Below are 27,447 nucleotides of genomic sequence, written 5' to 3'. Positions count from 1 at the left end.
CCAGCTTCTCAGCTTTCAGGAGCTGCAGAGGTGGCAGACCTGCCTGGTGTGCTCAAGTGCTTGTTGGGAACTCCTGTGAGTCAGCTCTGGGAAGTGCTGGGGGCCAGTAGAGAGTGGCTGTCACATCGCAGCTGTGGCACATTCCTTGGAGGTGGCAGAAATGACTGGTTGGAGAAGAGAGGGAGAGAGGGGTGGGGGTGGCAGAGAAATGGTTGGTGAGAGCATAACCCTAAGAGCACCAGCAGGCGTCTGGGCTGGGATGGGTGTCCCTAGTTGGGCCATAACGGGTCAGGAACCATGGCCAGGGTGGCCTTTGGGGCAGCTGGAGGGACCGAGTTCCTGAGGGTGTAGGGTGTGCGGGGCCGAGTTGCACACGAGGCAGGTTGAGGGCAATTGAGAGTGAGGGGCTAGGGTGGAGACCCCTTCTCTTTCTGGGGAGACCGGCTATTCAAGGGTCCCCGTGGCAGAGCCCAGAGAGTGACCATGACCCGCTCAGCCAGCAACCGGGTTCCCACAGTGTAGAGGGGACCGGGCAGGGGAGGGCTGTTTGCAGAGGTAGGCTGTCTGGAGAGGAAATTGCTGGAAGGAAGGCACATGCTGTGGAAAAATTGAGCATAAGCAGAGAATGAGAGAGGATTAAACACAATGTTTAAGAGTTGATTTTTTTCTTTCTAAAATGTAATTCAAAATGGAAAATTTGGGTTTGGTAATGGGAAAATAATTGTGTGTATATTATGAAATAGCCTTTTTTCTTAAACATTTTCTCTGATAGAACTAATATCAGGTCTTTGGAGAAAATTTAGGAAGTAGAGAAGTGGATCGCTGGTTGGGGGAATTCCCACAGCCTTCCGCAGAGACTGCGGGTAATCACGCCTCTGAGCAGGAGACCATCTCAGCCTGGTAGGACCTTGGGGTCCCCATTTAATCACTGAAAGCTCCACCCCAGGACCCCTCACTCCCTGTGGGCAAGATCTCAGCACCCTGTGAGCTGGGTTTGATGGCAGAAGTGCAAGTATCGGCCAGCCCTTAAAGCAATCAGAGTACTTGTGGGTTTTTTTTTTTAATTCCAAGCACTTTGGGGCAGCTGGAGGGACCGGGTTTGTGAGGGTGTGCAGAACCGAGTTGCATATGAGGCAGATTGAGAAGGGAGCTTGGAATTGAGAGTGAGGGCCTAGAGTGGAGACCCCCCACTCTTACTGAGGAGACTGGCTACTCCAGGGTCCCCGTGGCAGAGCACAGAGAGTCACCGTGATCGACATCGTTCGAGACCAGAGGCGTAGGAGCCATGCCTGGGGGATGCCCTGCTTCTCTCCTCCCATCTTGGTAGGGGCTAGGTGGAGGGAGTCTTGTCCTGGTGGTTGCATGGAAAGGAGTTGGTGATCTATTGGGTTGTTTTGCAGGCTGATGCCAGGAGAAGAGCTAGATGGTGGGTCAGTTGCTGTGTTTGATAGCCATACCCATCCCAGGACAACACTGGAACCCACAAATGATGGGGCTGTTTTTGAGACCAACTCACAGATCTACAGTGATGATGGTGATGGTGAAGATGATATAGCAATGGTGACTTGATGATGGTGAAGGTGATGATGGTGGTGATGTTGGTGGTGAAGATGGTTATGGCGGTGGTGATGATTATGGTGATATCAGCATCACTCACTCTGAGGTGTGTGGCCACATCTGACCTTACTGGATTCTTAAAATCCCCATGTAGTAGCCAGTACCTGAGGTAATATCCCCCCTTTTTCCAGGCAACATATTGGGACCCTCAGCAGTTGGGGGGAAGGTAGCTCACACTCCCCCAAGTGCTGAGCACGTGTCCCCCGCTAGCATCTGCAGCCCTGAGGCCGGCCTTATGCTCCCATTTTTCCTCCAAGGAGGCAGAGCCCAGTGAGGGGAGACGTTTTGCCCAGTCAATTGTGGGACTAGGTGCAAAATTAAATGCAGACCCTTGTTCAAAATGATTAAGTATTTCTAGATGGTGACCGCAGAGCATTAAGTCAGCCCTTCCGAGGCTGGATCCCTGTGCATTTGCTCCGATCGTGAGTCCATGAAGTGACCCTGGGGAGCACTGAGGCGCGAGTCCACTTCCCTGGCTGTGTTTCCTGGATCTGCAGGGCTGGGCCTGGGGGAGCCGTTTAGTGCTTGCTGGTGCTTTCTGTGAACACTTCCTCTCACTATATGCCCAGGGCTCAGGTGGATACCTGGGAGCCTCAACCAGCCAGCCCCTGTCTGGGGCTCAGTGGTGTAGTGCTGTCTGCGGGCACAGTGTTGAGGGGAGACTTTACCATACTCTCCACTCCCGCTTGAACTGTGGGCACCAGCTCTTTGGTGTGCTGAGTGTTGCTCTCTGCTGAGCAGGCATGCGTTTCAGGAGTGCATACCACCTATGGGGGCCTCAGAGATGATGGCCAGGAGCCCTGGAGGAGATCCTGGTCAGGTGCATTTTCTGTGTGCCTGCAGTGCCCTTGGGCTCATAGGTGGCCCCGCTTCCTCCTCACAGCCATCCCGTAGGTCTCCCACATATCGGGCCTGCCATAGAGCCAGTGTCTGAGGGGTGCAGCCACGTGTAGGGCCCAAGCAATGGCACCCAGGGCCCCTGGCTCAGCGACGTGTATCTGTTCTCTCCTGCTCTTGTTCATGGCTTCGTGCTGAGCATGCTGGTGAGGTGCTACTGGCATTCCCTATTAGTGAGGAAATCTAGGTCCCGCTCTGGGCTTGCCTGCCTTCACAGGCTCAGCCTCTGTCACTTCCTGTGCAACCGAGCACTCTGGCTTCATGGGCCTGGGGGGACCCTGGCCTTACATTCTGAGTGGGTGGCTTTGGGCAGCCCCCGTCAGGCACCTCCGACGCTGGGTCATCGATGGACCTTGTACTCACAGGTCCCCCTCACAGCCGGAGGGTGCTGGGCTGTACCCTGAAGGCTGCGTGGGGACACTCAACTTTTGCACAGCCATGAAACTGCCTCGCAGTGATGTCAGATGCATCCCCGTGGTTAAATGACACATGACTGATTCTATACTTTCTCTTGACCTCAGCTTCCTCACCTATAACGGGGCCCCGCTCTTATGGGCTGAGTTTTGTGTCCCCTCCTTCCCTGAATTCATTTGCTGAGGCTCAACCCTGCTCCCGCCACCCCCAATTGATTATACTTGGAGGCAGGGCCCTTGGGGTGATTAGATGAGGGTGGGGCGCTCTCAATGGGATTTGTGTCCTTGTAACAAGAGGAAACCGGTGCTTTCTCTTTTATAATCACAAGTGCAGCCCAAGAGGATGTGTGAGCACAGTGAGAGGCGGCTGTGTGTAAGTAAGCCACTGAGACTGGCTGTTCGGGACTCTGGCCTCCAGCAACGAGAAAATAAATGTCTGGTGTTTAGGCCACCCACTGTGGCTTCAGCAGACTAAGGCTCTGTGTAAGAAGGGGCTGAAGTTTAAATGAGATTCTTCAGGGAAGCGCTGAACACAGCACCCAGCACGTACTGCGTGCGATGTACAGCCACGTCATCCTGGCCACCATTTACATGTGATTGTGGCCACACAGTTTGTGGCAGCTCCAGGGACAAGCTGGACTTGTCTACTTCCAAGTGGTGCCACCACCCCCTTCACCCCCTGTGGAGAGATATGATGACCACCCCAGTTTTGTTCTCCTTCCTGCAAGCACCTTGAGAGCCAGAGCAAGATGGGGCAAAAGCCCCCACCCCACCCTGTGGTGCAGGCTTAATCAAGCCACTCCTGGGCTGCTGCTTCTTTTTTTTTTAAGGTTTATTTATTTATGCATTCAAGAACTAGAGTACAAGCCAGAGGTGTGTGTGTAGGGGGGAGGGTAAGAGGATTCACCAGAGACAGAGTGGGGAACAGAACAGGCAGATCTACTGAAATACGCCGCTGAGGGGAGCAGCGGGGAGACAGGAGAGGTCTGCTGTGCCATGTGGGTTGCTCCCTGGCCAGGGATTGAACTCGTGCTGCAGTGCCTGTGGATATCTTCATAGAGCTGAGACTTAACCCCTTGCACCACCAGGGAGGCCCCGATCTTGTGATTCTTTATTGAATGCCTACTGTATGCCCTGATTTAAATAATCCTCCCAGCAACTCGAGGAGGTAGATGCTGTCTGGTCCTCATCTTATACTTCTGGCATCCTTGATCCTAAGGTGGAAGCTGGGGTTCCAAGCTTCCCTGGGGCTCCTGACCAGGTCCTGCAGACTGTCCACTTCCTACCCCAGAAATGTCAAAGGACTCTGGTCCCAGGTGAACGGTGGGGGCCCTGCAGGAGACTGAATCTTGTGCGTGATGGGCAGTGTCACTTGCTGATATGTGTGCAGTCCCCCCGGCCCCCTGCAGTTTCCGGAAGTCATAACCGGTTCTTTGGAGTCGACAGGAAGTTATACCCCCCAGCTCTACTGGTCTGCAGTGTGACAGTGGCCTGACAGCCACCAGGGAGGGGGCAGGGCAGCAGGACTGGGGGAAAGGAAGAATAACTTTCTGTGGACAATTCCGACTGCATTGTGGACAGATTCCTGGTGGCTCAGACAATCAGATTTGCTTCAGGAAACCTGGGCTGCAGACAGATAATGGGAAATCTTTATTTTTCCACCAACTCCTTGCCATTTTAAAGGACCCTGTTTGCTAAGTTACCCCTCTGGTGAGAGTGGATTTTGGGTTTTCCAAGCCATGGTTTTATGGAGGTGGTGAGGAGGGGTGGGTGCAGGGGCCGCCGAGGAAAAGGAAGAGCACATTCCACACCCAGCTTCTTCCTGATTACGTTTCTCTCCCCACAGCGAACAAGGGGGCTGATTCACAGGCTCCAGCGGCCTCCCTCTCCGGGCTGGAAGGAGGAAATTCCATCACGTCTATACTGCGGCTCTCTATCGCTCACGCCATTCTCTGCCTCAGTTTTGTGGCTGCCTCATCTTTTTGGAATTTGCCGCTTTTCTTTCTTTTTCTGGGTAAATGTGTTGAGGTTACGTGTGGTCTCATACCACATAACATTCCGGTTTCTGTCTTTTTCTGTCATCCCTCAAGATGCTCTCCTCTTTGGGGCACTGGCGCTGGTTGTTTCTGCATCACATCTGCTGTTCTGTCCGGGCCCCTGCTCAGTGCTCACCTGGGTGGGGCCCAGAGGCTGGAGCTCCTCCACCCTCTGGTTCCTGCCTTCTTTCAAGTTCAGTGAGACTCTCCTTGGGGTGTCGGTGGAGGAACCCCAGAGCCCCTGGACTAGGGCAGCGGAGGGCCTTTGTCCCAGGAGATGGGAGGGGGCAGCTCCTGCTGCTGGGGGGGCCTCTGCCGGTGCCCATCCCACCTGGCCTTTCACTCGGGGGTGTCTGCAGCGCCACCTCTGGCCTCCTGGAAGGGTCACCGGCTCTGTCCTGCCACCTGAGCACGTGGGTGCTCTTGGTGCCCACGTCTTTCTGCCTGTGACCGTGTCTGTCGGGAGACCCAGGTTGTGACCCACTTTGTATCTCAGAGACCTTAACATGGGACCAGATCACGTTTGTTAATGAATGGGGAACTCTCCAAGGGCTGACTGAGAGTTTTCAAAGTGAAAGGGAATCAAGCAAGCCACTTCCCCCTTCCCTGCGGTTTGTCATTCTGATAACTGGTGGCCCTAAGTGGATGGCTGCTGTGTTTTGAGGCAGGTTCTAGAAAGCTCCATCTCTCCCTCCTAGTCCAGCGGGACACCAGGGAAACAGTATCAGAGGGTGTTTAAAGGTGTGTCTCAGCGAGAGGTCTGCGCTGGAAGCATGACCTTGTGCCTTACTAGCACGGGGCCCTGGGGCCCGCGGCAGGCTGAGCTTCAGTTTCTGTAGCTGAGAATGGGGCCCGTGGGAGCGGGAGCCTCTGGGGATGGCGTCTATGAGCTGGTGCCAGCACCATGTGTCCTGTGCCCAGGGAGCTCTCCAGGAGTGACCCGAGGCTGCCATTTAAGAGCTAAGTGGGCAGGAGGGACCCCTAGGACCTGCTGTGGTTCTGCTGGTGGGAGCCGGGGCCGTCCTGTCTGTAGTGGGCATGCGGTGGCCGTGGCATCGAGCGGGAGTCGGGGGAATGGAGAGGGCTGCACGCCGGAGAGCTGGGGACTGGGCCGCCCCTCCTGAAACCACAGTTGAGAGGGTTCCAGGACTCAACTCTGGGCGGCAGCGAGCAGCCACCTGAGTGGAGGGTTGTGGGGGAATGTGCAGGCCCTTGTAGGCGCCTCCCTTTGACATCAAAGATGTTTCAGTGACGTCTTTGTCATTGTGTGGACGGCAGACCTGACTGGCCAAGGTGGTCACTGTGTTGTGCCCATGGGGGTCCACCTCAAGGTGTGGGGAGTGGAGTGTAGAGAGGTTCCCCACATACAGTCAGCTCTACGCCCCCAGGGCTGGCACAGGGTGTGGGTGCCTGAGGGATCCACCGCACACTCAGGAGAGGACTAGGTGACGGTGTGGGATGTGATGGCTGGTGAAAACACACGCAAGAGGGGATGTTTCCAAAGTTTGCTATTGTTGCTGAACAGTTTTGATGGCTTTCTTCCCTGGCTTCGCTGAGCATTTCTCTCCTCCCCTGCAGACTGGGGCAGAGGACCTCTGTTTTGTGGGGCAGGTGTGAAGTCCCGACCTGAAATGATGGTGCTTGTAAGGAGCCAGTACCACAGGCTATTTCCACCCTCCTCGCTGCCTTTTGCTGGTAAATCCCTGTCAGATAGATAACTGAGGAAGCCGGTACCAGTCAGAGCAGTGAAACACAATGACTTTCTAATGATAACAATTAGATTAGTAACTATTAGTCATAGCTGCTATTCAGCTGGTGCTGAGTAAGCCCTGGGCAATGCAAAATGGGCCCCATCTGTTGTATAATTTAATTCTCCCAGTCATGCTAGGAGGTGGAGGGCTGCAATTAACCCCTTTTTACACATGAGAAAAGTGGAGGATCAGAGAGGCAAAGTATAGTCTCTGAGGTCACACAGTTTAAAGTGGCTGTACGGGTAGTCTCGTTCCTGTAGGCTGGCACCAGAGTCTGTATTGTTAACACTGTACTAGTCTGTCAGGGGGAGAGCCGGACCGTGTGTGTGTGTGTGTGTGTGTGTGTGTGTGTTGGGTTGAAGGACAGTAGGGGTCATCATGCAGCATTCCTGTGCTCACTTACTGGTGGGTCAGACATGTTTGCAGAAACCCTGACAAAGGCCACAGTGAAGGATTCTGGGAAGGGATGAGGCTGTGGCTTCACTTCATCATCCCCAGTTTCTCAGTCCTGGACCTGCACTCAGAGGCTGGGGCCGGCTAGACCATGGGGTGCTTTACTCTTCTACCTGCTCTGAATCCCTGGGGATGCAGGCGGCTGCCAGCCAGGCACGACTCCCAGGACTGAGTGACTTCTTTTGTTTCCAGCCTCTGCCCAGCATCCCCCGTAACTTCTCCTTGTTTACAGCCACGTTCCTTTCTTCTGGACATGGCTTCGCCGACTGCTGTCAGCTGAGTGGATCCAGGCGCGGCTGTGTGGGGAGTTCTCCTTGGGAAGGCAGCTGCTGGTGCTCCCCCGCCCTGCTCCCCACACTCAGGCTGCTGCCTGGGAAGTCTCCACTCTGGGACTGACCGAGTTCTCCAGCCTCAGTAGAGCTGGAAGCTGTGTCCCCAAGGAGACGACACCCACAAGGAACAGGCTGCGGTGCCCTGGGCACCGACTGTGGAGACTTATTCTTTATCATCACTGCAACAATTATGTGTTCCCATCTTACAGATGAAGGAACTGAGGCCCAGCCAGAGGGCTGTTTGCAGGAAGCTGGCCTTCCCCTGTCCCCTGCTGGGGAAGTTGAAACCAGGGATCAGTGCTGCGGGTGTCATCGATGCCTTCCAGGTCTACTTCGGTGAAGGCAGAAAGAGCATCCTTTCTTTTCCTTGAACTGCATTAACAACACCTCACCACAGCCTGATGGGTGGGGCTGGCTGCATCTTGGTTAAAGAGCAGGCATGGCTCAGTCAGGCAAGTTAGGAGAGGAAGCAGGGAGGGTAACGGCCTCTGTGGAGACCTGGATTCCAACACTCCTCCCCAGGGGAGCTCTGGCAGGTCCCTTCACTTAGGAGGGGAAGCTCAGGCTCTGACAGTCCCACCACTTGAAGCTTCTGCAGCCCTGAAGGGCGAGCCTTTAGAACTGCCATTTAGAATGGGTGCAGAATCTGCCCAACAGCTCAGGGAGGAGACTTTACTGCTGCCCGTGTAATAGCAACAGAGGCTATGTGTCTCGCCCTTCCCAGGTATCTCCTTGGTGGTTTACCTGTCGACCTCTTGCGGTGCACACAACCACCCTACATGGGAGGTGCTAATCTGCCCAGTCCCTTTGACAGGCGAGGAAATTGAGGTTCAGGATCAGAGCTCAGTTGCTTGCCAAAGATCCCCCAGCAAGTCACTGGCCAAGTGGGGATCCGAACCCAGGGCGAGGCTGCAAGCCCCTGCCTGAAGCATCTGCTGGGAGTGCCCCTGGGGACGATAGGAAGCTTCAGGAGCTGGCGGGTGGCTGTGTTATGCCTCCACCGTCCTACTGGAGAAGTGTGAATCTCCCTATGTGGTAGATGGGGAAAGACTCTGAATGGTTAAGGAACCTTCCAGAATTCAACCATTAGTACCTGGTGACATTATAACTGAACTCAGGCTCACTGGCTGCAAACAAGGGCTTCCTCTTAGATCCTCCCCTCTTTCTTGATAACCTGTAGGTGCAGATCATATCACCTTTCCCCACAGACATCCCCATAGAACTTGTGCTTCCTATTGGTTTGGGGGTGGCATCCCCAGAGTGTCCCTTCTCAGCTATGACCCCTTCAGGGTCACGCATGGTGTCCTCTCTGTGTCTGCCCTGACTCCTGGCTTTCCCCCTGCACCTGGGCCAGCTTGCAAATGCTATCCACTGAGCTCGGCCTGGTAGGTGCCTGGTGGTATCGGATGAATGCTGGGCCCTGTGACTGAGCTCTGGTGAAGGTATTTGGTGGGGACAGCAGCTTGAGACGCTGTTGGGACTCGACTTGCTCATTGGATAGGGCCAGTCTCCCCCATGGGTGGTCTCTATTCCATGCCAGGTGTTGGCAGACTCTGCCAGGTTCAGGGCCTCATAAAGCCGTCCAGTCCGGAAGCACTTCCTCCTGCTGGTCCCCTGCTGGGCACATTTCCTTCTCTCTATCTGCTGGGGAAATGGAAAACAGCTGCCGCTGATGCCTCACAGTCATCTCCTAAGCTGCTCCAAGCCCATCTCTTCTGCCCTCTGCTCCCCTAGCATCCCACAGACCTGCCTCCCCAGCCTGTTTTAATCACGTCTTGGTTCTCCCTGACGTTCTCCAGAGCCTCCTGCAGCCTCTCTGAGGGAAGGTCCTGGGGTCACTCACCGGGCTGTTTGTCTGCTCTGGGCCGCTGCCCAGATCCTGCAGCCCAGCATCCTCACCCCGACACCAGCAGAGCACTGCTCGAAAGGCAGTCTGGGGGTTGCCACAGCCATGCTCAAAAGTAGCAGAGGACTCCACGACAAGAAGACCCACAGCCCCATTAAAACATGGGCAAAGGGCTTACGTGTGCTTTTCTCCAGAGGAGAGACACCAATGGCCAGCAGGCTCAAGAAAAGGACCCAGATCACTAGTCTTAGGGCAGTGAACATCCAGACACAGATGTCTTGTGTACCTGCTGGCGTGGCTGGAATGAAAAACAGGAACAGAAAATGACAAGTGCTGGTGGAGATGTTGGGAAACTGGAACACTCGCTGGTGGAATAGTAACATGGAAAACAGCTTGGTGGCGCCTCATGAAGTTAATATAGAATAGCTGGATGACCCAGCACTTCCACTCCCAGGGGGACATCCAAGAAACGGATTCATACATTCCCACAGAAACTTGACTCAGATGTTCATAGCAGCACTCTTCATGGTAGACGTTGGAAGCATCGCAAGTGTCCATGAGTGGACGACATGAACGGATAAACAAAAGGAGGGGTTTGCAGTATATACATATATAAAATCGTGAGCATTGCATATAGGATTCGTGCTGTACATCGTTCTACGTAAGATAGACCATATGTAATGGACACACGTGAGCTTCTGTTGTGGAATGTACCTCCCATGATGTGTCTGTATACACACCACATGACAAGGGATGAAAAGGCCATGGAAGGAATGCCGTATCGATACATGCTACACCTTGGATGAGCCTCCCAAGCATTCTGTTAGGTGAGAGAAAGGAGGCATTGAGGGCCGCGTATTGTATGATTCCCTTTGCAGTAATCTAGAGTAGGTAAATGCAGATCAGGAGGAATGCACATCAGGAGGAATGCACATCAGCGCTTGCTGGGGGGGGGGGGCCAGGAAGCAGTGGGTGTGAGGTTTTATTTTGGGGTAGTGACAGTCTTCCGGAACTCGAGGTCATGATTGCACAATACCGTGAATGGAGAACATGCTGTGGACATTAAAATGGTTAATTTTAGGCAACTTTCATCTCAGCTAAAAGACAGGCATGGTGGCCTGGCGGCTCCCATGGGGTGGACAGCGGAGAGGTGCAGCGCTGGCTTTATGCCATGTGTTCCCGCTGACTCCTGCAGAGGTGGCTGTGCCCGTGGTGTGGCTGGGAACACAGAGGCTCAGTTTGGACACACAGTTTATGGTGACACAGACGGAACCAGAGCTGGGGCTTGTCTGCCTCCGACCTGCTCTGGCTCGCATGCCACACTCGTCCTCGGCAACACAGAGGCTTTGTTCTGTTGTGCTTTGCCTTCGATTCTGGGCTCGCCTCAGGAACGGTGCTAAGCCCTGGTGCGCCGCGCTGCTGCCAGGAGTACCTCTCGGTCCTTTCTTAGCTGTCTGCCCTTTTCTTCCCCAGAGCCAAGTCCTTTGCAGGCCAGTCCACTTTGGCCACCCACCTACAGGGATCTTTTTCCAGCACAGACTCCTCACATCCCTCTTAGGCGGCAAAGACTTGTAGTCCAAAGAAAACCTCGGAGATGAGGGTTTGCGCTACTGCTCTCCGGCTGTGTGATTATGGATGACACTACCTGCATCTCCTCCGAGTGCTAGAAGTGCATGGGAGAGCGTGGGCACATGTAGATGCCTCCCCCAGGGAGGTTGTGAGGATAGGACACATCTGTCCCTGGGCACGTGCTCTGAGGGTGGGAGAGCCCGGCCAATAGGGAAGGAATGATTGCTCCTCAGATCAAATTCAAGTTTCCTGCATACTCAGCACCAAACATACCCAGACTCCAAAATCTAGCACAAGGACATGCAGCCACTGCCAAGCAATGATCTGTGCATATGCAGGCCCAGGAGAATGAATGGACAGTGACAGGGCTGAATTGTGGGCTTGGTCCAGGACTAAGTCTGGTAGTTGTCTCCTGTAGGTCCAGGATGCCTGTGCAGGGGAGGACAGCAGGAAATAACTGCTGCTTGATTTGTCTGTATTCTCTATGACCAAGCTGGAGGCAGGCAGTTTCATTTTGGTTCCTGGATTTTAGTTGCTTTTCCTTGAATACTAGGAGTTACTGCAGCAAGACATGGTGGAGGAAGATCAAGACACTCCACTTAATCCTCAGCTCACTGTGAGGCATGTGCCCCAAGGCAGAAGCAGAGGGCTGGGTTCCTGGTGGGTTGCCTTGTAATGGCAGGAGCCCTGAACCCCTCCTCATGCATCTCTCTTCTTCTTGATTCTGTCATTTTTTAGGAGCATCCAGCTGAAGCTTTACCTGTCAGAGGCACTGGCAGGGCCACTTCACACATACCTCACGCTGAGTGTCGTTTTGCTTCTGATGGCAGGTGGATCACCAGTAATTGTGACTGAGGCTATGGAGGCTTGGATTTGCTCATCCTCAGCCATGTGACCTTGGACAAGGCAGCTGGCTTCAGAGAAGGAGTCGGGGTGAGACTTAGAGCACCCGAGTCTCATGTAGCCCGCAAGTTCCATGATTCCAGTTCTTTGCCATGGGCATGTTGATAACCCCAGAGTGCAACCTCCTGTCTCTCCATTTTCTTCATCCCATCTATCCACTTACCCACCGCCCATTTATCCACTTACCCATCTACACATCCTGCCACCCACCACCCACCTGTGCATTCCTCTATTCACCTACCCACCCATTGATCCACCCATCTATTTATCCACTCACCCACCCACCCTTTGACCCACCAACCTGTTTATCCTCTCCCCCATCTACCCCACCCACCCACCTATTTATCCCCCTCCCTATTGATCTTCTGTCCACCCACTCACCCACATTTACTAAGCGGCCTCTGGACTAGGTGTTATGCTAGGTCCTAAATATTCAGAGAAGATTAAAACAGGGCCCTTGGTGTAAGTGCCTACCCTCATGAATGGACGTGGATATTGGACTCAGGAAAACCCAATGCAGTGCGCATCGTGATTAGAAAGGTGCAGCCCATTCTCCCTGCAACTAAGGAGACCAGCAAAATTCTCTAAGATGAGTTTGCCTTCTGCGACAAGGACTGCCTTGATGTGGGGGAGGGACACTGTCAAGGACCTCAAGAGGCTCTTGCAGCCACAGGAATTTTTGACAGTGGAGTTCTCAATTGTGGGCTTTGCTGTAGAGAGGAAAAAAAGAAGGGAGGAACTGGTTGGCCCGCCCTCCCATCATTGTCCCTGCGCTTAGTCGCTGTGCTTAGGCCTGTAGCCTGGAGCTCTGTGGCCTGGGCCCCGCAGGCTGTCGGGGCGGGGCCGGGGGTGGGGCTCCTGCAGCCGGCTTGGGCACGTGGGGCGGTGGCAGCACCCTCCCTGAGTCGTGGTGGCTTCTAACTTGGACCCACCTCTGCTCCGGCTGGCTGGCTAGTCCGTGTCCTGTGTTGAAGAGCCGCGTGAGTGGAGCCTGTGTTTCCGGCTGTCCGGCTGCCCCTAAGCAAGGCTGTGCAGTGATTCTGAGGGTGACAGTGGCATGGGCCCTACCCTCCCACCCCCCACCGGGGCGATGGTGCATAAGTCAACTTTTCTAATAAGCAGCCTCTGCTTGCCCTGGAGGAGATGAAAGACTGCATGTAAGAGTGGGTAATTTTGGGTTTTCTGATGAAAGCAGTTGACATTTGTCCGGACCCCATGCACCCTGCCACACCGCCTTTCATCTCCGCTATCAAAGCCCGGCCTGTCATTGGCTCCATCCGGGGTGGGCACCGGAACTGAATTAGGCCAATGGTAAAATATAAAGGACACAGATGGGACGGCCCTTGCAGGCTCTGGATGGAGGTGTGGAGGCTGCTGTTCTGACCTTCCTGGTGGAGGGAGGTTCCCACTGGCGTCAGATTGTGGGTCACTGCCCTTGGGGTCCTCTGGGAACAGTGTCCTTTGGAAGTGAGCAGCCGGCTTCTCACTGTGTGAACACGGGGCTGTTTATCCCCTCTGCCCTGTGTCCCCCCCTTGTCAGTGGGAACACTGCCCCCAACCCTAGTGGCTTCACTGCTTGTCCTGTGCATGGTCCAGAGCCCAGTTAAGCCGTCAGGGGTGTTCCACCCTATAGCATGCCCTTGACCCTCTGCTGTGTGCACTAGCCATCTAGGACTGGGCACATGCGGTCTTCATCCCCACACAGAATCTGCACGTAGTAGGTCCTCTGTTGTGACCAACTGATGGTTCCATGAAGAAGGAACGCTCAGCTTCTGCCACCCATGCAGCTGGTCTAGCTTTGCAGAGGGAGAGCATCTGCATCTCTGTGTGTGAGCGAACAGACTTACGTGACTCAAATTGGGAGCACTTGGTTATCCAGCTTTCCCCAGCACACTCCTCATGCGCCCAGCGGATGCTGAAGGTGTGGTTCATTCACAGATGCCCAGTGCATCCTGTCCAGCCACCCCAAGAGGAGCTGTAGCAGCCTGGCCATTGTCTGTCTAGTCCACCCTTGAATACCTCTGCTGACGGGACACTCACCACCCCTGAAAGATGGAGCTGGCAGTTCTAGTTCTTCTTTCTGCCGAGTCGTGGGCGCTTCCGCAGGGGTTTCTTCCTCCTGGCCCTCTTGATGGAATAGGTCCTTTAGAGAGATGACGGCCATTCCTCTTCTTAGCTCTCGAACTGGAAAGTTGATTCTTCAGCAGCGCTTTCAGTTGGTCAGGGTTTCAGGAGGAAGCTTGTTTCTTTCTTCCTCCTTTGTGGAGGTGACCGCAGGATCTGCCCCTTCCGTGGCAGTCGGCTCTCAGACTCTGTCGGGAGATCTGGCCCCGGGCCGGGAAAAGGCCACTTGACTCAGAGCCTGGAGATCGGGGGTCTTCCCTGTTCTCCCAGGAGAGTCTGTTCTCCCAGGAGAGCTGTCTGACGCAGGCAGCTGCCGTGCCCTCTTCGCCTCTCCTCTAGAGGGTTAAGCATTTCCCTGAGCTGGGAGGCCTGGGTTATGTGTGCTCTGAAACCTCCCCATGCCTCTGCTTCCCCTGCTTTCAAGTGACCTGCGTCAGGATGAAGTTATCGGGGACAGTGTCCGCCTGGCTCTTGGGAAGGACATGCCCAGTGCCTGCTGGCACCCCGCCCCATGGGGGTGCAGGGAAGCCCCAGGGGCATTTGTGTGTGTGATTTTTCAGACCACCCCTCGCCACACTTGGTGGCATCTGAGCTGCCGTCAAGCCTGCACCTCGAGCGTGGTGTCTTTTCAGCAGCCAAGGAGCCGGACTATGCTCCCTGGTGCTCACTTTTTGAGAAACAGAGAAGTGACTTCTAGCACTTGGAGCAGCTGTGGGTAGCAAAGCCATTCCTCTTCTTAGCTCAGCTCTCGGTCTGGAAAGCTGATTTCTTCAGCAGGGCTTTCAGTTGGTCAGGGTTTCAGGAGGAAGCTTGTTTCTTCCTCCTTTGTGGAGTTGTCTGAGGCGTCTGCTCCTTCCCTTGGCAGTCGGCTCTCAGACTCTGTCGGAGATCAGGCCCCGGGCCGGGGAAAGGCCACTTGACTCAGCCTGGAGATCGTCGTCTTCTCCATTCTCCCAGGAGAGCTGTCTGGCTTGGTTTGCATCCCCTGTGGGCCTTACCTGTTACAGATATGGATTGACCCATCAGTGTGCACGTCCAGAAAATGAAGAGAAAGCCCTCCGACCTCACCTGTACACCCCCTAACCTGGCTTTTCTCCCCTTTTCTCTGGCTCTGCCCTGTGTGCCACGGCAGGAAGTCCTCAGAATCTCACGCTGCTTTCAGGGGCAGTCACAGGCCAGTCACTGAACATGAAGAAGCACCAATAGACAAGGTTAAATCCAGAACCCTTGGTCTGACACACACGCTGTTCACTCTTAACCCAACCTCATCTCTTGCTCTGCTCCTAAGCTCCAGCCGCTCAGAAGTCCAGGGTCCTCCCTATCTGGGTTCCCGCAGACAGATTGCCCAGGGAAGCAGAAGTCATCATAACATGAAAATAGTCACTAATAAACCCATCGCCAACATCCAGCCCACCCACATCCGACAATAATAAGTCATTTACTGATTGCCAGACCTTGTAAACATCTGTCAGTCCAGGGCTAGAGCAGCAGAAACTCTTAACTGACCTCCATTTGGCTCCCAGGCTGGATGAATTGCTGCTGCCCACGCTCAGTGTAGCAAAGCAGGGGAGCCTCGGGGCTCACGGCAGGCTCTTGGGCTGGGGCCTATGGAGGGCCTAGTTCCCCACAGTCGTAGTTCTGCCCCTGACTTGCTGTGTGGCCTTGAGCAAGTTAGATAACCTCCCTGTGTCTGTTGGCTTCATCTGTGAAATCAGACTTACACTAGAACCTGCCTTTTAGGGTAATTGTGAACATGAAATGAATTAATACATATAAAGGCTGAGAATAGTATTTCTTGGCACATCGTCAATACTCGTTAAATGTCAGCCATTGATCTAGGTGCTCCCAGAAGACTTTATCACTGTGTCTGTGTGTGCTGGCCAAAGTGAGGCGTACTGGTAATCAGATAGCACATACCCTGATGAAAACTGAGTATAAAACAGGACTTGCTGCATGAAAACTAGGTTTAGTATTTTGGAAAGAATGGATGATGTTGATTTGCTTTAAAAAAAAAAATGCCTCAAGTTACTTAGGGGCAAAAATGCTATTAAAAAAGGGAGTGGGGGAATCTGTATTCCATATGATTTGCAGATGACTTTCTTCCTACTTTAAAAAATGGAAAGCAGTAATTGTCGACATTGAATCATCAGTGTGTTATTTTGCAAGAAAGGCAATCTGTATCTCCAATCAGGGCCAGCGAAGGACCCTTGCTCTTGATTGACCAGTAAAAATGCAACTGGAATAAAACACTGGCACGTCTGCCCTTTCACAGTTGCCGCCTTGTCAGTGACATGACAGTGGGACACGTTGATGGGATGCTGTGAGTGGCCAGCAAGGAGGACGCAAGTCCTGGCCTTGTAGGGACACGCCTGTAATGCATCTGCAGTGGGAACAACAGAGCAGAGGTGGGTATTTCCATGGCCCTGAGCAAGGCTGGCCGAATTGGAGCAGTAAGGAGTGGACAAGAGGAAGAGAAGACGATGGCCTTCTAGGCAAATCAAAAGAAAGTGACTTTAAAATTTAATAATTAAAAAAAAAATGAAGAGATGAAAATTAAGGAAGCCCAAAAAGGTCTCTTGCAAAGTGACTCTCCAACTGACGGGGCGTGAAAGAAGTTGCTATTTCATGAAAAACCTGCCATGAAAAGCCTGGGGTTCTTTCCTTGTGCTGCCTGGCACTCAGAGCACACTTTATGTTTATTATTATTATTATTATTATTATTATTTTGCTGACTCACTGACACTCTTTATTAAAGCTTCCATGAAGAATAATAGAACATGAATCTAGAAGTATTAAAACATTGAGTTTTAATATTCCTCCGTGATAATTTTGCCACTCATCTTTACTGACAATGATAAATGCATGGATAAAGCTTGATAGAGAAGGAGGTCCTTAATGCAAAAAGTTGGAGAGAAAGTACATTCAAACTAAATTTAAAGGAGTTTTGAGGGGCGGGGTTCTCTTAGCACAATGAGAGCCTGTCACAGCAGACCTCCAAAAGGAACATGTCAGGAGGGGCAAAGCGGACGCATAAACCTGTAGCCACTCACTCCTTTACCAAGTGGGAAGTGGCCTGTCAGAGCTGCAGAAGCTCGCTTGCTTGTCAGATATCAGCCCAGGCGAGAGCTTGCCAGGAAGGAACTTAACAGACTATGCTTGGCGAGCATGGGAAGGCGTCGTCACACACTGGCATGCAGACAATTACAAGACACCAAAGCACAGTGTTTCACTTGAAGAAAGTCTAATAAAAAGGAAAATCAATGTGTGTCTATACACTGTGCGCCTCCCAAAGGAAATGACACTGTCGAGCTTTAGACACATTCACCAATCAAAATGAATTTCAAAGGGAATGATGTGCTGTCATTAAACATTATTAGGCATATCATGGAAACTAAATCTTGTTTTCTGCCACCATTGGACGTAGGTTTTAATCCTGTTTGAAAGACCTCAGTTTAGTAATGAAAAAGTCCACAAAGATTCACCATCTTTGTGGTAAATCTAATTCTGAAATTAAAAATTCTCGGCATCAGAGCACACTTTAAAATGACGACTTCCAGTTTTCTATGACAGACGAACCTTTTATATGTATCATTCTAACTGTATGTTACATGTTGGTAATATAGATCATCACAGGTGATTACAAACATTAAATATTTCACATGTATGCTTCTTGGCTTCCTTTTTCAAGAGAACCCCCACTCCCTGCACAAACCAACTTGCTCTCAATAACTGAGCCTTCCTGTCGTGGCTTCTGTCTGGGTCTTCTGCATGCAGTCCTGTGCCCCTGGCCTCTCCTATCTACCTGCCCAGGGAGCCCCTGAGGAAGGCAGCCTTGCCTCTCTCTGTGTCCCCTGGCTTGTGCCGTCCACACCGTGGGGAGAAGGGAGGGCGCCTAGCTGGCTGGGGCCCAGCCTCTGGCCTTTACTCAGCCTGGGCCCTCCCTCTGCCTTTATTTCTGGACAAGCTGGTGAAAACAGGATGGGTGGGAATTCCTAGAAAAAATGGGGAGGGCGGGGTGGGGATTCTGGCACAGCTGGTCCCCAGGGCAGCCCCGTGCACTGGCCTCTTCCAGAGGCGTCCAGGCTCCCAAAGGAGACCCAGGGGTCACCTCCCCACCTACTGGGCCTGTACTGGGGCCGGGGCAGGTGACTGGCTGGGGCACGGCCACAGCTTCATGAGGGCGCAGCAGGGCTGCTGTTGCCCCTGCATAATGGTAACAGTGCTGGCCAGTACCAGCTGACATGCTGTGAAGCAGGGGGGCGTTTACAGTGGAGGAAGCTGAGTCAGGGCATGTGAAACCGGGTGTGAGGCCTTGTGGCTTGAGCCCCAACATTTTCCATCAGTGCCCCATGTTCAGATTGAGAGCTGATACCCAACGTGCCTGGATGAGCGCAAGGGGGCCCTTTCTGGCGACACCTCCCCTACGTGCCCACTTCTCACCATCCAGATCTGCAGGCCCCCTTTCTGTGCAGTGGGGTCTTCCCACCAACCCCGCTGTGTAGAAACCATTCTTTGCTTGTTCAGAGCCAGGAGAACTGTGGTCTTGGGTGAAATGGGCTGTTATGTCTTATTGGGGGATGAAGACGAGAGATTCAACATGGAGGCCCCTTCTGGCCTGTGCCTGCTGGACATGGGGAGCAGAGGGAGGCCAGGCCGGCCTGTGTCAGGCGCCCGCGCGCTGCGCCTCCTGTTGTATAATCAGCTGTCACTTCTGCATTTCCCCGCATCAGGCTTCGCAAGTACAGATTGAACATTAAACAAACAGTGACTGCTTTATAAATATTTAACTCCCACTGTTTAGGAATCGCTCTGGGCAGGAGACAAAATAAGAGTTCCTGGCTGTCCGCCTCGAGGCCCCTCTGGTGGCTGTGGTGGACTGTGAGGGTTGGGGCCTGGGGCTGGGGCAGTTCTGAAAGCCCTTTCACTGTCAGGTGGCGGTGAATTCCCTGATCTTGGGGGGCGTGTTTGGGCACACATGTCTGTTCGTAGAGTTCAGACCTGGCACGCTCGTCCAGAAGTTCCCTGCTGACACCGGTGCCCGAGGCTGGGCTCCATGGTGGTGGCAGTGCTGTCTTTCCTTCATAGAACAGCAAAGCTCTTCCTTTCATATTTTTCTTAATAATGACAACAGACTTGCTGAGATATGATTCACACATTCTAAGAGTCACCCAGTTGAATTGTACATTTCAATGGTTTTAATTTACTCAAGGGGCTGGGCTGCCACCACTATAATCTTCTTAAATGCATTGTTTTTGCTATCCAAAACATGCCCTGTAGTCACTAGCTGCCCTGTCCCCGCCTCCCCAATTCCCCCAGCCCTAGGGAACCACTAATCTACTTTGTGTTTCTGTAGTTTTGTCTATTCTGGACATTTCGTATAAGGGGTTTCATTGTGTGGTCTTTGTGATTGGCTGCTTTCATTTTGCATAATGTTTCCAAGTTTTATCCATGGACCCTGCAATGTGTATTACAGCTTCATTCCCTTTTTATGCCTGCATAGTGTTCCACTGTTTGTGTGGGTGGGGGCATGTGGAGATAGCAAAAATAGCTTCCTTTTGAAAAAGATCAAGATATAGCCAATCTGGGGCCTCCCTGGTGGTGCAGTGGTTGAGCACTGGGTTGCAAAGCAACCAGTCAGCCTCTGCAGTGCCGGTTCGATCCCCGGCTGCTCCCTGGCCACCGGAAGAGGGTCCCACATGGCGCGCAGACCTCTCCTGCCGCCTGCTGCTCCTCTCAGCAGTGTGCTTCGGTCCTTCTGCCTCCTCTGCTCCCTGCTCTGGCTCTGGTGAATTCTCTCGCCCTCCCGCACTTCTGACTGTACCCAGTGCTTGTATAAATAAATAAATAGGGCCTCCCCGGTGGCGCAGTGGTTGAGCGCTGGGTTGCGAAGCTGCCCGCGGCCTCTGCAGCGTGGGTTCGATCCCCAGCTGCTCCCCAGCCACCAGAGGAGGGTCCCACATGGCGCGCAGACCTCTCCTGCCGCCCGCTGCTCCCCTCAGCAGTGTACTTCGGTCCTTCTGCCTGTTCTGCTCCCTGCTCTGGCTCTGGTGAATTCTCTCACCCTCCCGCGCTTCTGACTGTACCCAGTGCATGTATAAACAAAACAAACAAACAAATAAATAAAACATGCCTCTATGAAAAAAAAAAATAAAAAAAAAAGATATAGTCAATCTGATATCTTGTGACGAGGGAAAGCCTCTTTCACAAACACAAGTCCACCATGCTGGGAGAGGTGTGAGAGGGTCGCTCGAAGCATGCGGTGGAGGTTCAGATGCGTTCAATTTTTATTTAACCTGAACTGTGCATCAGGCCCTGAGTTCGTGGGAGACCCCGACTTCGTGATCTCTTGGATCGATCTACACATTTAATGTAGCTTGTCCTGCTGGATTGTTTTGGGGGATGCGTTTGTGTTCTCAGCCCACCTCATTGGCTTTCCAGGGCGGTGCCCTTCAGGAGAGGAGCAGAGAAGATGTGGCCCTCCCAAGTGCCCTTCCCTTGGCCGTCGTGAGGGTGTCCAGGTCTCTTGCTCGGCTTGGTGCTTTCCCACCCTCTCAGTATGAGACTGATTTAGCGCAGGCCCGTCTGACTTGGTCTCTGCAGGAAATGTTAATTAATGGGGGCTGCTATCATTCCTGGTCATCGCTCAGTCATTTAATTATGACTAATTGTTGTGGACGCAGTCAATGGCCTCCCGTGGGTCCCATTTACTGGACCTGCATACTCACCCCCCAGCTGCTGAAATGTGGGCTGCTAAAGTTCACAGACCCCTCTCTGGAGATCTGCCTCCTCCAGGAAGTGGCTCACCGCCCCCTGCCCCCAGCTGCTGCTGACTCAGGGGTACAAAAGACCAGCCCCCTTGCTTCTAATGGGGTCGCTAGGGTCCCGTTCATGCTCCAGAGCTCCTGTGAGACAAGCTGAGGTCCGAGTTCTTGTGGAGCCCTCCCCTGCCTGCCCTGCGCCCCTCGCTGGCTCTGTCCTGAGCACACTCCCAGGAAACACGCCAGTGAGAATTTCCTTCTCAGCATCTGTTTCTGGGGAGCTCACTCCCAGACACTGGCTGGTAACCAGGCCCCTTTTCTGGGTCCCCTCTGAGGGCGTTTTGTCTTGGAGATTCTGTGCTGGGGCTTCCTGGCGGTTGTTTTGTCAGTTTTGGTTGCAGAGCCTTCTCAGGCTAATGCAACACGCAGAAGCGTGGGCCCTGAATCACGGTCCTGGCTGTGTGCCGCTTCTTTCCTCCCGCCTCCCGCCGCTTCCTCTTTCCCTCCTGTCACCCCCAGTGAGCATCCTTTTCTGTGTGAAATTCAGCAGAAAGGGAAGAGAATTGAGCTCCAGATTGCCTTGGGGCCCATCTGAGCCTGGAGCCCGTGGCTGACCTCAGGGCTGCTCATGTGAACTCCTCATATCATTTCTGTTTCTCAGTATTGTTTCGAGGACCAGAGTGACTTGGCTGGGGGCGGAGTGTAGCAGCTGTCACAGAATCGCCTCTCAGTACACAGAGGCTGGGAAGATGTCCCCAAGGTCTCCTGGTTTTCCGCTCTCACCTGGGGCATCTGCCTTGTTGGTTATCACCCACCCAGGCCCTTTGGGGTGTCACTTTTTTTTTGTTTACATTGTTCTTTCTTCCTTGGTTACTCTTCCTTTTCTCAGTGAGTCCTAGTGAGGGTGATGACCACATGCCACCTCCTCCAGGAAGCCAGCCTGGCTCCCATTGCTTACTGGATGTGTAGGATCTGTAAAGTTTCTCTCCTTTACTGTTGCTGGCTTTGTGAATATGGGGTGACTGCCTGGTGCACTGTGCCACCTGCCCACCCCCTAGAGTCCTGTGCACATTATTAGTGCTTCATAGCTGGTGCCCTTCAGCTTGGCCAGCAGCTGGAAGAGTTAAGCAAATACCCAGCAAGCACATAAAATAAAGTAAGTGCAGAGCTGAGCAGGACGTGGTAACACCAGGCCAAGGGTAAATACATTCAGAAGGTCCTGTATGTGACTAGTGGGGGGCACGGTCACCTTATCTGGGGTACCTCCTGCTACCTGCCCTCCATCTGCCCCTGCCAGAGCTCCGCCCCAGAGAGCCGGGTTAGCCTGAACATAAAGCACCATCATGTCCCTGAAAATTAGGATCTAGGCTCAATTCCAAAATATGATTATTGCTTCCTGGGATCAGCCAGGAGGCGTTGACCTTTTAGCCACAGGCACCCACTGCTGTGGCCCAGAAGGTGCGTGGCCAGTGGGTAAGGGATCATCTGGTCTCTTCTCGTGTCCCGTCTCCCTCTGGCTCTGCCCTGTCTCTGGTTTGCCTCCTGCTCCCTTTGAAGGGACACAGCGCTGCTTGCAGCCTGGGCCGCTGCGGTGGCGGTGGAGGGGCCGAGGAGAAGCTCGTGTTCGCGGCAGTCCTCCAAATACAGCAGGGTTGGGCTGACCTTTAAATAGACGGGCTCCAGGCCACTCAGTTCCTGGAAGTTTGAAGAAAGTCAGCCTTTCAAGTGATGCGACTTCCAACCTCAGGAGAGATGCCTGTGTTTGTAAAAGCCATAATTGTGCGCTGCCTTTGCACTTCACTGCCTGTGGCCGCGCGGCCGCTGGGAGCCAGCATGCCAGGGTTAGGAGGGGAAAATCCTCAACTATTTTAATAGACCCTTCTTAGAAGCCAGATAAACATAGGTATTGTACTTTGCAGCAGAGGCGGGGGTGGGAAAGGGAGAGGCCTGGCATTGCATGAAAGGCCTTTTTAAGCTGAACTGATGCTCTTCTTTTTTATTTGTAAGCAAAGTTGGGGTGAGTGAAGATGCCAATATCTCCCTGGCTGCGTAGAAGCCCTGGGCTGCAGGTTCCTCATTCCTTCCTTGAGTCCTCAACACGACCCTCCCTTGCCCTCCCCCAGGGAGAAGCGTTTGGGTGAAGGTTATCACCACAGTTGATGTAGCTGATTTACTTCCTTCCACACAAACTTCCAACCAGCTCTTGCTTTGCAGTTATGCAAAAAAAAAAAAAAAAAAAAAAAGCATAATATGGATCTAAGCACGAGAAATATCAGGTCAGCCGAAATGGAGGGACAGGCTATGCAAAACAGTGCCCTGTAATCTTCCCAAGAGTCCAGCTCACTCTTGAGAGTTGAAGAAAGATGGAGAAACCTTCCAGATTGAGGGATTTGGCGAAGGTGTGATGACCGCCCGGAATGCTTGACTGTGCATGGCTGGTGAAGCTTGAATGGGTGTGAGAACGAGACGTTCCTCACTCTCAGTGATGGCCCCGCGCTGGGCGGTGGTGACTGGACATCGTGGTGACCACCTGGCACTATTTCCAGGTCTGGCATCATTGCACGGTTCACCTGGAAGTGGTGCAATGTTGTATCTGCATCTCATTAAAAAAGGCACTCTAGCACCAATAGTAATAATTCTTCGATTAACAAACCAATAGGGGGGAAATCCCTGTAGTGGAGAATTCTGACTTTTAAATGTACTTAAGTCTGGGAACTTAACCCTTCTCTCTCCTCGCTTTTCAGAATGTGCACATGCACAGGCTTACATACGTGTGTGGCGTGTCACAGAGATGTCACCTTGAGCCTATGGGGGTACAGTCCCTGGCCTGCCTCAGCTGTCGAGATTCAGGTGCAAGTATTTCCAAGCAGCTTGAGTTAAGGCAGCCAAGCCCCAGAGCAGTTGAACAGCTCACCCAGATCATGCAGCCAGGAGGTGCTGGCCCCCATGCACCCCAAGCCTCGGGACCACTTGTATATGGGGGGCAGAGGGAGAGAGTGAACAACCCAAATTGCACCCCCTAGACTCCGGGTCCATTTCATGCCTGGAGCGCAGCCAAGCCAGACTCCAGTAGTCCGCGCTCCGCACCACCCTAATAAAGCCAGTGTTTACCCTGGCTGGAGGTGCGCATCAGATGTTTTTGCCAATCCCCAAATACGGCCAGGTCCAGAGCGCGAGGGGTGCTCCTTACGTAAGGGCCCGGCGGTCCCCAGACGATGCACTTCCTCGCAGGCGGTGTGTCAGTGCCTGGCGACGGGTTACTCATTTCCTCCGGGAAACTTGGCATTGCCCCTAGACCCGTTTCCTCCTCCCGCCACATCCCGGGGCTTCCTCTCTTGAAGGTTCTCTAGATTCCCAGGAACACCACCACGGATGGCCTGGCCTTTATGACTGTGGCTGTTGATGGGAAGGGACATGGGGAGCAGCGCTGGTGTCCCCCTGGGCCTGGCATGCACCCAGCCCACCAGTTGCTGCCAGTGCCAGCGGCCAGGGGTCTGGCATGGTGGGAGGCGCCCCTGGGTTGAGTGACCTGGGTGCAGGTGGTGGCGCAGCCCTGCTGCAGCTCCTCCCCCCTTCCTAACGGTGTGCCCTGAGCCAAGAATGGGATTTAGATTTCCCTCCTTCCTCTGCCCCGTCTTGGCAGTGACGAGCAGGGGATGAGGGGTGAGAAAGGGGGACTTGAGAGGGCTTGTCCCACAGGGCGTGCACAGTGTAGAGTGTGAGATCTGTGGTTTCACAACTCTTTCCATCTACTTGGCAAAGGGCCGTGAAGCAGACGGCCCATTCTGGTGGTTGTACGGGGGCACCCCGAGCGATCAGGCCCTTAGAGCCCTTCACTCTGTGCCCCTTCCTCCCCAGGAAGGCCTGGGCTCCGGGTGGAGGGGGGTTGGCTGAGCGCTCCCAGGAACGAGCCTTCTAAGGGCAACGGGAGTGCTGGCCGCCTTCGCTCAGAGGCCCCCCAGTAGCCTGTGGCCAGTAAAGTCAGTGGGCATTTCTCTCGCCATCTGGGCTGGAGATGTCCCGACTGCCTCTGGTGTAGCTTCCTTCACCTCTGCAGTCTTCCCTTGAACTTCCCTTAGTCCCTTTCCAGCAGGATTAAGATTTTGTTCTTGGGGTGTAGATATCCCTTGAGGTCGGGGCTGAGGTTTACTTGTCAATGGTTTGCCAAGAACCTAGTGTTGGGGCACTGTTGATGCCAACCGGCTACTGCGTATGTGTTCTCCCTGGGCCAGATGGGGTTGGGGTGAAAATAGCTTTGTCCCATAGCTGCCCCTGGATGCTGCGGTATCCAGCCAGGCCCTCCTGCCTTTGCTCTTCCTTTTAAGCTGCTCCTCCCTTGGGAAGGAAGAAAATGGCTTCCCCTCTGTGCTGGCTGCTCCCCCATGCAGTGAGTGTCTAAGGTGTTTCTGGCTATTTGTTTCTGAAGGTTAATTCATTGGCTTTTGAGAGAGGCCACGTTGGTGAGTCTGCCTGTCTGCCCAAGTGTCTGTCTGCCTCATCTGCTTACACGCCCACCAGGCACTGCCATTTCTGGTATCTGCCGCACCAGGCCCCGGGGTGGGTGTTGAAGTCCATCCTCCCTGGGCCGGCCACCAGAGCGAGTGGGCAGTGGCCTTCTGTGTCGAGGAGGAAGTGAGCCCGGGCCCGAGATCATGCAGTTGGAGAATGTCAGGGTCACATTTAAACTCAGGAGTCTGCACAGACCGGGGAAGGCCAGGGGCCGCCGGGGGCACAGGGTGTGACTGGGTGCAGCACTGGAGGCGGCCACTTAACCTTGCTGAACCTCGGGTTTCTACCTGACAAATGGGGGGATAGTCAAATGGGGAGATGTGATGTGCCTGCCCCTCGGGGTCATTGTGAACCTCCACCAAAGGCTTGTGGTCTGCGAAGTGACCTCAGCACAAGGCACCACCCCCACCGCCTTGCCTTCTAGGACGATTTTGGTTATGGGGGGCTTGACAAGGCCTGGGGTGACTCATGGGGTGCCGACTGATTCTGAAAGGTGTCAGTAGGGCAGAAGATTAGGCGGAGGAGGCTGGAGTTCCCCAGCGATCTGGGGTGAGCTCTGGGCAGACATTGTTTCTCTGAGAAGGCTGAAGTCCAACTGAGCCCCCGCCAGAACCTTCCTCTGCAGTGAGGAGCTCCCCACCCTGGCAGCCCCTGCCTTTGTTTTGCTTTGCTGGTCTTTCTCAGAAAGGAGGAAGGCTGTGCTGGGTGTGGCCCTGGCTTCCTATGGCTGTCTCGAGGCTGGCCGGGCTCAACATGACTTGCCTCCTGCTGGCGTTGGGCACTGGCCAGGTCTCCGTGCCCTGGAGCTACCCTTGGGGGCCAGGGAAGGCAGTCAGCACCACTAGGCAGTATGTGGGGCGAGGCTGCCTCCAGGTGAGGGGCCCTGGGCATTGTCGAGGGAGCCCCCCTGAAGGCAGCCTCAGTAGCGTTTTCTCCCCGGCCTACCTGGGATCACAGTCTTCTTTGTGACCTGGCACAGCTCTTCCCTCTGCAGACCACCTGCCCCCCAGAACTGCCCTTTCTTTTTGGATCCCTGCTTGTCTTTAGTTGGACCCCGTCCATAAAGGAGGCGCCTGAGGGTCACCCCATGGGGTCAGCCGTGCCCCCTGGGGAGTCTTGCCAGGAAAGGATGTGCTGGCCAGGAGTCCAGCCCCTGCCCCATTTCACGTGGGGTCGCAGAGGCTTGCAGGCGGCAGTCCTGAGATGGTCTTTGCTGTCCGGCTCAGCCCAGTTGCTTGCGGGCAGCTCTCGGCCTTGGCAAGTGCCTGAGATAGCAGAGCAAGGAGCTACCACATCCCGAGCGCGTAGCTGTGCCGCGGACATCATGGTCCTGAGCATGGGACAAGGTCCTTGTGCCCATAGCATGGACCTGAAGCTCCAGAGGGAAGGGGTCCTTCTAGTGTCACTCACTGAGAGAGCGACAGCCGGATTTGGGACCCAGATAGCTCTGTCACCCAGGTCATGACCTTTTATATGCTCCATCCAGCCCAGAGCCTGCCCAGGGCCAGCGCAGGAGAGCTGGGTCCTGCTGCTTCTCCTCTCGGGCCTCGTCCTGGTTCTCCCGGGACAGGTCTCTTCCACGCCAGGCGGAAGCCTCCAAACACCAAAGTAACCTCCTCAAGGAACCCCTTTGGGGTGTTTAGGGTGTGACATGTCTTTGCTTAGGGGTGGATGTGGGGTCTGGGGCTCTCATTCTCCCTTCCATCAGCCTCCCTGGCCTGCTCAGCTGGAATGAGAGTTGTGAGCAAAGTGCAGAATCTCAGCACTTTCCAGGCAAGTCTGTGGCTGCCTGTGGCTACAGGCCTCTGAGTTCCATCCTTGGACGGAGGAGCCCAATCACCTGCTATTTCTTCTTGGACATGCGGACTCCTTTCCAGTGTTCAGGGTGAAAATGAGTAACTTTCATGGTTCTGAGGGGCCCGGTTGTGAACGAAGGACCTTACTCATGGCTGTATCCATGGCCTCCAAAAACACATCTATTTGAAAGCTCCCTGGAATCCCAATTCCTGAGAGGTTAAATGGAAGATTCCTTTGGGGTTCTGACTTTTTTTCCCCAAATGTTTAAAGAAAAAAGTAAGAGCCGTTTGCATTCAAAGCTGCCAAGCTGGGAATGGGTTGAGCTTCCTTAGAAATGAAAGAAAATCCCAGTCTAGCTTTATATACTGGCCATTGGGCATTTGTAGGACTTTTGTAGGACATCCTGGTATCTCTGCCTGGAAGATATATGGAATGCACCTTC

The 27,447-nt window shown here is 53.8% G+C and overlaps 1 long non-coding RNA gene across 7 annotated transcripts in view; it reads left to right on the top strand.

Annotated features, from left to right (window-relative positions):
* Positions 1 to 27,447, top strand: part of LOC119238026 (uncharacterized) — a 288,679-nt gene that overhangs the window by 97,348 nt on the left and 163,884 nt on the right. The window lies entirely within an intron of this gene.

The sequence above is a fragment of the Talpa occidentalis genome, unplaced genomic scaffold (genome assembly GCF_014898055.3).
Source record: "Talpa occidentalis isolate TD23 unplaced genomic scaffold, MPIMG_talOcc4v2.1, whole genome shotgun sequence".
NCBI classification, from domain to species: Eukaryota; Metazoa; Chordata; class Mammalia; order Eulipotyphla; family Talpidae; genus Talpa; species Talpa occidentalis.
Note: the sequence above shows the minus strand (reverse complement) of the source record. Positions and strands in the feature narration are given on the sequence as shown.